Raw genomic sequence first — 9,363 nt, 5'->3', positions numbered from 1 at the left:
TAGCACTATTCCCTCTTCTCGGAGCAATAAGCCTGTTAGATCCCTCACGGCTTTGGCTTTCTTATAAGATGAACTTGATGTATCGGAGTCGGATGTTGCCACTACCTGTCGTCTATACGCGCCTGAGTCCAATTTAATCACGGCCTTTATGCCAGACTTGCCCCGATTGCATCGCAATTGTTATCCCCTAAAGAAATATTAGGAATTTGACTAAGAACCCATTAGAAGAGTGCCCTTAATATACTAACAAATAGCGACGTCGTAAAGCCACAAATTGACTGATATCTATTGGCCGTCCATTGTACGATATTTTTAGTCTTGCTTTGTGTTTTATGACCCCTTACTTCCTATACCCTCTTAAGGAGACTTTAATCCAAAGCCAATATTTGCACTTGACGTATCCGTTTCCATCTAATACATCGCGAGATCGCTCTCCCAAACTGTCATAGCCAACTTCGTTCCTCAAGGCTCTATGCGCAAGCCGCGACCGGCTTGCCTCTCCTGTCTAGAATATAGCCCGTGACCCCGCCTCCAAGCACTGCCACTTGTGCAATCTCTATAACTAATTAAAACCTAACACGTTCCGTTGCTCCTTACTCGACCTTAATAAGATAATAAGGCTTATTGGCTGAGGACGTAATGCTATGTCTACTTTTCCCCAACCGTTATAGTTAAACTTAATGCATATCGACATAGTGGCTAAAAGTCGAGCATTATGTTAGTGGCGTGGTTTAAACCGTGAGCATATTTAGCTGTTCTACCTTAGATAACTCTTTGCTGTTGATAGATTTCACAAGCCTCTCCTCTAATGGCAAACTCCCGCAAAGGTAGCTTTGCGATGTGATTTTCGTAGTCCCCAGTAACCGGCAGGGTTACAGCAACTCTATGCAGGACAGAACCGCGCATATCGCCATCAGCGCTAGCACCAGCCACTATCATAAAGACGCATCTCCCGTCGATGGTGCGGGCTCCTAAATCGATGATACCTAACTCCGTACTCGGGATGGCTTGCGTGGTAGGAAGGACAATCGGGGCTTCCACCAAGATCGATTATCGGCGAAGTTGCGCGAGATAAGCAGTCCCTTCGTTCATGCCCGGCATCTGTCCCATCTGAAACTCCATAAAGTCACCCCAGATGGTGTGTTTAATCGCAGTCAGGAGACGCAAGCGGAAATCGCGTTCTCTCTGTAGCTTTACCGCCCTGACCGCCTTGCGAAAGTTCCTCTTTAGAATTGTTGTAATGACGCTGATTTGTCGAGAATTATATCGCCTACCACCAAAGGCACTGGCGACCTTGCGAGCTCTGCGACTTTTACCCTAACTGAACAGAACCAGGGTGATGTCGCGATGTATTTGATTAGGAACAGGCTCATGCACAGTGCCCAAGTGCTCTTCAACTGTGCAAACACCTAACCATCGGCCGTCGACTATCACGGTCCCCTCCTTCATCCGAACAAGTCCTAGTGGTTTCACTGTATCCAGACAGCTTGAAGCAGAGAGCTTGTGCCTTATATCAAAGGCTGGTAATATGCAGCTAGGCTTGCCTCGATGCGTTAGAGGCGCGAATGTCGCTACCGGCATTAGAAGCTATCTCAAGTGACCACAAGAGATAGCCTGCTCGAACCACTTGCTCCAAGCTCCTTTGTTCGTCTCGCTTGTCGATGTTGAGATCTCTACCCCGGAAGCAGCCATAATGCCGTAAACCTCGTCACGGGGCAGCTCAGCCGACCGATTTCCTAGGAGCTCTATTACCCGTGTTCTATCGCCCCGGGCCAAACGCGAATTCGCTATCCCACTGAAGTAACTAAATAATCTATGAAACTCGTCTCCTAAATATTCCTCGATTATTAGCGTGTCGTAGATATCTGGTAACGCTGGGAAGAGAATATCTGGAATGATAAGGGATATTAGTTCTTTTCTAATTTATATTACTTGGCTGGCAAGGATGTATTCCTATAAAGTCTATACTCGCGTGGCCCAGGGCGTGGTCGTTAGCCTTGCTAGCCCTCTTATTCCTTTGATAAGCAATTTTCGCCGATATCCCGTCCTCCAAATTGCACCTTGCTCGGCCTATTCTTCTTCCTTATGCATTCTAACTGCAGGCTTGAGCTATCCCGCTATTCGATCTACGCTCGCCTAGGATATCCGCAGGTTGCAACTTAATACAATCACCATAGCGATAGCATCGCCAAAAATGCGACCCATCAGTGGAATTTATTGGTTCATATCTGCATCGTCTTGCTGATTAATACAGATTGTGTCTACCCAGCAATAGTCCACTGTACTAGCAAATCGCTGCTCATTGACTGCTTTGAGCGCTTGTCGGCCTGGGCTTTCTAAAAAGCTCATATCGAGAGGAAACCGTTGCTCACTCTAGGCGTGTGACGCGGCTAGATATAGTGGTGAGGTGCCCAAGACCTACTTACTAACTATATTAGTCGAGAGATTAATAAGTCTAAATGTTACTATTATGAGCAGAGGTCTAATGCCTTAAGTAGACAAAATAATAATATAGACGCTTAAAGTCTACGTATTATAGAGCGAATATAATAAGAGCCTAAGTGGGAATAGGCATCTAGTATTTGCGATAGGCATAGAGGTGGAGTTTAAAGCAGATAAAGCGGCCGATTGAGGCTGACTCTACTACCATAGGTAACACCTCGCCTCTGCTCTAATAGTGCCCTGCATGGACTATTATTTCCCCGAGGAAGGCGGGCAATAGCTTCTTTTATTATAATCTAATAATTAAAGGCGCTTATATTATATATATATAACTACCTTATTTAATTTTTACTAATTATATATATATTAACTTATAGCTTACTTTATAATAAGATTATAAGTCTTTTTATATGCTTATAATATTAATTTATAACTTATTATAATCCTGCCTTATAATACTATTATTATAACTTAACTCTTTTATTCTAAATAGTTACCTGCCCCTATTTATTAGTTGCCCCCTATAAACTGCCTAATATCTTAATACCTGTTTTATCTCTAGCGGAAGATCTAAACTCTAGTCTCTTCTATTCTCCTACTTGCTTACTGCTTTAGAAACAGTGCTAGGGTTATATTATTTATATAATTGCGTCTAAAACGTGACTAATTATATATATATGCTTTTGCTCTTACTTTTACTCCTGCTTATAGATTATAACTACTTATCTTTTTTTAACCTTAGTCTCCTTATAAGATTTAATTATTTAATATACTCGTTATAGATCTAAACAATCTCTTTTATTATGATAGCTACTAGTAAATTCTTATATATAAAAGATGCAGCACTGTGCCACAGACTAGCATCTACCGGCATATTAGTATGTTTCACAACCCTCTGCGTGCCCATAAACCTGCCGAGATTAAGTCCTTTAAACGATTAATAGACTATCTGCCTTATATACGGGATCCGGATGAGATTAGTAGACTAGTCCGACCCTCGCTAGACTCTGTGCCTATTCCGTTTCTTATTACCTTCTATGACGGGATTTGCTGCCTTCTCTATGAGGACGATCAAGCACGCTACATTTGCCGCGGCCGTACCGCCATGGAAGAGCACCTGAGGAGAAGGCATGATCGGCTAATGCGTAAACCAGGGCCGCAGGGTAATGGTGCGAAGGGTGGTATAGAGGGTTTAATTCGCGCCGGGCTGGTAAAAGGCCCAATAACCTGCCAGACGCTGTTTCACAATCATCGGAGTAGCTAGTTCGCAGTCAATTGCCCAAGGCACGAAGAGGGACCTAGTTTGCCCTCGCCCTTACTTGAGTTAAGTGTTAGAATGGCGAGCAGAGATCTAGGTCATTTAATTACTAGCGAATTATAGCACTTGATCGACCTTTAGCTAGCGGAGTCAGAAGAGGGCTCGATAAGTTAAGGCGATATTAATATTAATTTAATATCTTAAGATATATGGCATCGATCGTAATGGCTTTATATTACTAAGTGGCCTCGCTTCTTAGAGCCTTATTAGGGGAGGCTATTAGAAGTTGTAGCCCTTATGTTCCTCCCTGATTTAGATAAATTATATGACTATGGTGTCTAGGGTAATTAAGATGGCCTGCTCCACGTTATTCTTCTATCCCTTAACCGCGTTATTGCCTAGGCGTAAAACTCGCTTAAAGAGGGAAAGCTAAACGTCTTTAATTAGCACTGGCTTAATTCCTTTATTGCTAGGCGATCGTCATAGAAGCTATTAATCTACGATTTAAAAGAAGAGATATATATGAAGTATATTTAAGTATTAAAGCACTTAATATATTATGTCTTTTATCTTGCCTGGCAAAAGGCCCTTAAGTTTTAACTTACTAAGATGTAAAGAATATTAATAATTTAAGCTATTAGCGCTGTAGCTAAATTAGCCCAGAGTTATAGTAAGGGACTAGCCTTAGATTAATGTAGGAGTTTGAGCAAAAGGCTTAATAATAAGTGCTTACTATTTCTAGTTTCTCTCTTAGACTATAAGTTATATAGAAATATTTATAATAGTATTATAATTAGCTTCTTAGTAGTAATAGTAATTAGTTTACTTATAATTATACTAAGAATAGGTATTATATAAAAGCTTAATAGTATTACTAAATTTATACTTAGGCTATTAGCACTTATTAAAATAAGCTAGCTTTTAATTAGTAAGTAAGCTTTACTAATAATTAAGCTTAAGAAGGCTAATATTTTTACTTAAGTATTAAAGGGGATATAAAATTAATTTATAACTAAAGAATTAAGTTTATTTATTAAGTAGTTACTTAAACTTTAAGCTTATAAAAAGGCTATTTAAAATAATATAATAAGCCTTAGGCAAATTATCTAATTAAATAATAATAAAATACTAACTTATAAAAATATATAATTCTTAATAATAAAACTTTATAATCTCTTTATTATAAAGATAAAAGTAGCTTAAAATAACTTAATTAAGTTATTACTTATATTATTAAATATAAAGAAATAAGAGATTATTTTAATAATAAGTTTATATTATTTAATAAATAATCTATTAAATAAATACCTTAGTTAGAGCTTTTTAAACTATTTAAAAAATAAGGTCTTTTATAGTTATAAATAATAAATTATTAATTAAGTATTAAAGAAATTATTTTTTTTAAAATGATTTTCTTAAAAATATAAAAATAACTAAATAAAGACTATATATTATAATATAATATCTTTTTATAATAAATTTATTTCTTAAGTAATCGCGGATACGTTGCTTATCTGTGCCCCACTTGCCGTCTGGCCTCATCACTACGTCCCGTACGCAATACTGATCCACAACACCAAGAACTATCAGGCTGCGATTACGACGGAAGAGCCTCCCCTCCCAGATCTAATGCCTCATCAGGGTACATGCCTTGATCGACTCAAAGAGGGTCATTTGATCAATGACCACCGCTCGGGCCTCCCTCAAACGTGGCACGGCCGATCACGCGCCCTCGCAACCCCTCAGCAAGCCACCTCAGCTTGACCAAAGTGATGCGCAGTTCAAACGGCAGAGTGCATGGTTGTTTTGGTGTTGCTGCAGGTTTGAGGCATTTCCGGCAACATTGGCTGGGAAAACACCGTATCCTGCCCGTTTTATCCGCCTTGGCTGCTGCCGGTAGATAAGCAACTCATGGGTCTTCGTATCGTGTGAGGTAGGATAGGAAGCTTGGTTATGACCAGCACCTGCAACGTAGCAACAAGATTTTGCTTTGAGGGCAACTAGATAATATAGACCATCGAGTAAGCTCTAAGCGATTAGTAAGGGGCGGGCCGGTATGCCCTCCTACCATTTGATCTAACAAGGTGTACGGGGTAAGCGATGGCTTTAGCTTCCCACTAGTGTGACTTTGAGTATTACCTTAAACTAAGGCAAGATAACGACGGGCTAATGATTTCGAATCTGGTCGCACTTGCAGCTGAGCCCGTTAGTTTCTCCCCCCACTGCTTTACCACGATTTCGCAATGTCGTATACGTCTTCCCCTAAGACGATTGCGCCATACCCCCTCCCACCGCGCTAAGTTAAATAAATACTTCCCCGCCCACCTACCGCCCGCCGATTAAGCGCAATTGAAGTCCGATGCTTATGTGTCCCCGCTACGACTTGATTAGCTGCCTGTAATTAGGCACTAGTCTGGCATGTGCTTATGTTCGCCCTGCTTGTATGTGGTAAGATTCGACCACTGCGATGGGGCTTTGTGGCTGTAGCTGATTAAATATGCTAGCGATAGGGTCCTCGGACAAGGGTCCCCATCAAAATCAAAAACGGCAATGGATCGGCATAGTTTTCTCTTTCCCTAGATAGGAGATAACGTAGATCACCTTAACTATTGTAAGATAATCATGGCAGAGCCTTATGACTGGCCCTTCTAGAACTTGACGCGTTTACCATTGAACGCACGCCCCCAGACGCTATCGCCGCGTTTCCTATGTCTACCGTCTTGTTACACTTCGCGGACCAGTAGGTCTTATTTGTGCCCTCAGCTGCTCAAGCAATGGTCCATTCGCGTCTTCGTTTTTGTCTGTTCAGCATGCATAAGTGCGGGCCAACTTTCCTCATGCAGTGCTACTTTTCTTGCCGTCTACCTCCCTTTGTGACAGATTGTTGTGCTAGAACCCTCGACTGCTGTTCAATGTGGCTGCCGCCATCATGTCGGCAATTCGTTTCTCTCTTGTCATTCGTCGGGCGCTCTACAGCCCATGCTCTCCTCAGGCGGTCAATCGCACTGGGCCATAGCCATCTCCGCCCACGCGTATGACAAGCCGGATATGACGAGCGGCCCCAAACTCGCTGGCGCCCTGGATTCTGAGAAGGGCGAGCACTCCCTGAGGAGCTGGACCCGCCGACTGAAGATTGGGGGTGCGACAACGTGAGGTTGGAAGTGGGCACTCCAAGGTTACAGAACTGAATGTCGGGTGATTGTCGCGCGACCAAGTCATGGCTACTCTCAAACCGAAGAATAAAACAATACCTATCTAAGCTCCGATATCTTCCAGCACTAAATGCTAACCGCTAAGCAACTTGCAGCTCCTCATCAGAGCTGGCCTTTGTCCCGCACCTCGCCGCGGATGCTGGCGATGACTCTTCTAACAACATATTCACTGACCTAGCCTTATACGTATTCCAGTTGGCCCTGCGCCAACCTGTGCACTGACAGGAGGTTACATCTAGGCTGCTGGCCCTCCTCCGGGAAAGGGCCACCACGCAACATAAGCCAAGCTATGAGATGGGCCGATAATGTTATCCTGGCAATGGGCCCGCTGGGCAAAATCACAGCTATCGTCAGCGCCATCTAGGTCGGAGGTTCGTCATGGCTTAAAGCTATCACTGGTAGAGCAAGGGAGAGCCGTGCTATCCTCGCTCTGGCTGCTATCTGGTTAGCATATTAGCAGGGTGCTTTTATTCTATAGTCAGCTTCTACGTCTCCTTCGTGTTCTTATACGAGCCATGTCGAGATGGTTGAGCTTCTTCTTACTGTTGAAATGAGCATGTTATGTTGTATTAAAGAAGAAGAAAGACTAGTGTTAATAACCAGAAACTATTAATAAGAAGACATCTATATCCTCGCCACTAATAGATCGGAAAAGCCATTGACCTATTAAATAATAGATCTTAATACTTGCTCTAGGCGCTGCCGCCGAGAAGTAACGCTACGCCGACCGAAGTCTAATATGGTAGTCATGGCGCGCCAGCAACGTTCTACAAGGACCTATGCCCTTACTTAGAATTTATATTTTATGAGTATGATCCGAAGTTTTAGAGCTATCCTTCTCTTTGCAACCTTCCGTACCTCGACCTAATTATAGACCGGTAAGATGGCCAAAGTCTTAGCCGCTTTATTAATATTCGTAACCGCCTGGCTTTTAGCCGTAAGTAACCCTATAACGGGAGAAGGGGTGGTTTGCCTTGGAGTAGAGCCTGCGTCGTAGCTACGCGTAGTCACTTAAGGGGAACCCTACCTTGTCTTGTCCCCCGTAGTGAGTAGCAGCTCCCACGGGAAACGCCGGACTAGAGGGCTCTCACAAATATACCCTAACTTTCTCCGCTGACTAACCAAAGAGATTAAAAGTACTCCTCAGCGATGCAGATCTAGATCCAACTCTAACAACCCATCCCAAGCAGTATTAGATGTTCGTTTCCTTGTCCTGCTCCGCGGTTGATCTTCAACTTCTACATATTGGTTTTAATGCTAATGGCGATAGGCTTTCTTCGAAGTTCAGGCTAATAGATGTGATTGATTTATTAGTTGGATTGCTAGTATAGGATGACTCGCTAGTCGTTGCTATAATGTATTATTATGATATTTGCTATCATCGACTACGAAACATACCGCTTAACCCACCTATGGAACTCTTAGTTAACCTAGCCTACTAGTAGTCGCAATACCGCGAGCAAGCGGTATAGGCTATCCACGGTAATAGTGCTGCTAGTCTCAAGCGGGCCACACACCTTAACCTTACTCCCTCCGTCGAAGGCAAAGTATAACTCCTAATTCTCGCATATAATAAGGAGGACTGGGAGGAAGACAGATTCACCAATGTACCTAGGTCCTTAGAAGGCAGCGACGCAAACTTGGCTATATGCCCGTACCAAGTAGCTAACTATACCCCCAGCTAAGCCTTACCCTTAGCACGCCATCGGATATTAACCTTGGTCTCGACAAGCACGCCTGTGGGCTTATAGCATAGCGGGCTATATGTCAATTAATTAAAGGATTATGCGCTATCGAAGCCGTCGACGAAGTCGGCGATGTAGGTGGCGAGATCCCTATTAGGCTGGAGTAGAAGAGCATAGTTAATTATTTTCCCGCCTAAGGTCTTAAGCTCCCCGCGCGAGGGTGGAATAAAAGCCTTAGCGATAGCGGCTTAAGTTATATTCTTAGCGCCGACATATGGTACGCTAGAGATAGCTAGGTGAAGGGCGGGAATATAGATATGGTTATTCTACGTCGCTTTAGAATAAATCATATTTATAAACCATATCGTAGTAGCGACGATATTGCGAATAGCGCTAAGCTTGTTATAAAGGGCGAGGTAAAGGGCGAGGAGGCTAGCTATCCTGGCGTTAAAAAATATAAAGAGATAGCTAGTATCGTCTACCTCTTTCTTATCTACGACTAGAACTCTATCCTTAGTCGCGAAGCGAGACTCGCTAATTACTAGCTTATCTCTTAAGATCTTTTTTAGCTCCCGCGGCAAGTATCCTTCTCCTTATATCACTCTCCAAACGTCGTCAAATAAGCCCAGCGCCTAGGCATTCCCTATCTTCTTTACCGTGTCCCTTAATATATGAGGGTTAGGGCTCGTCTATATGACAGGTTTCTCGAGCTTAAAAGATCATCTGGGTTCTTAACGGGGCTCGTAGATCGTATACGGCTGGTGGC

The sequence above is a fragment of the Fusarium falciforme genome, chromosome 9 (genome assembly GCF_026873545.1).
Source record: "Fusarium falciforme chromosome 9, complete sequence".
In the NCBI taxonomy this organism is placed as follows: domain Eukaryota; kingdom Fungi; phylum Ascomycota; class Sordariomycetes; order Hypocreales; family Nectriaceae; genus Fusarium; species Fusarium falciforme.
The sequence above is the reverse complement of the archived record's forward strand: the minus strand, read 5'-3'. Positions refer to the sequence as shown.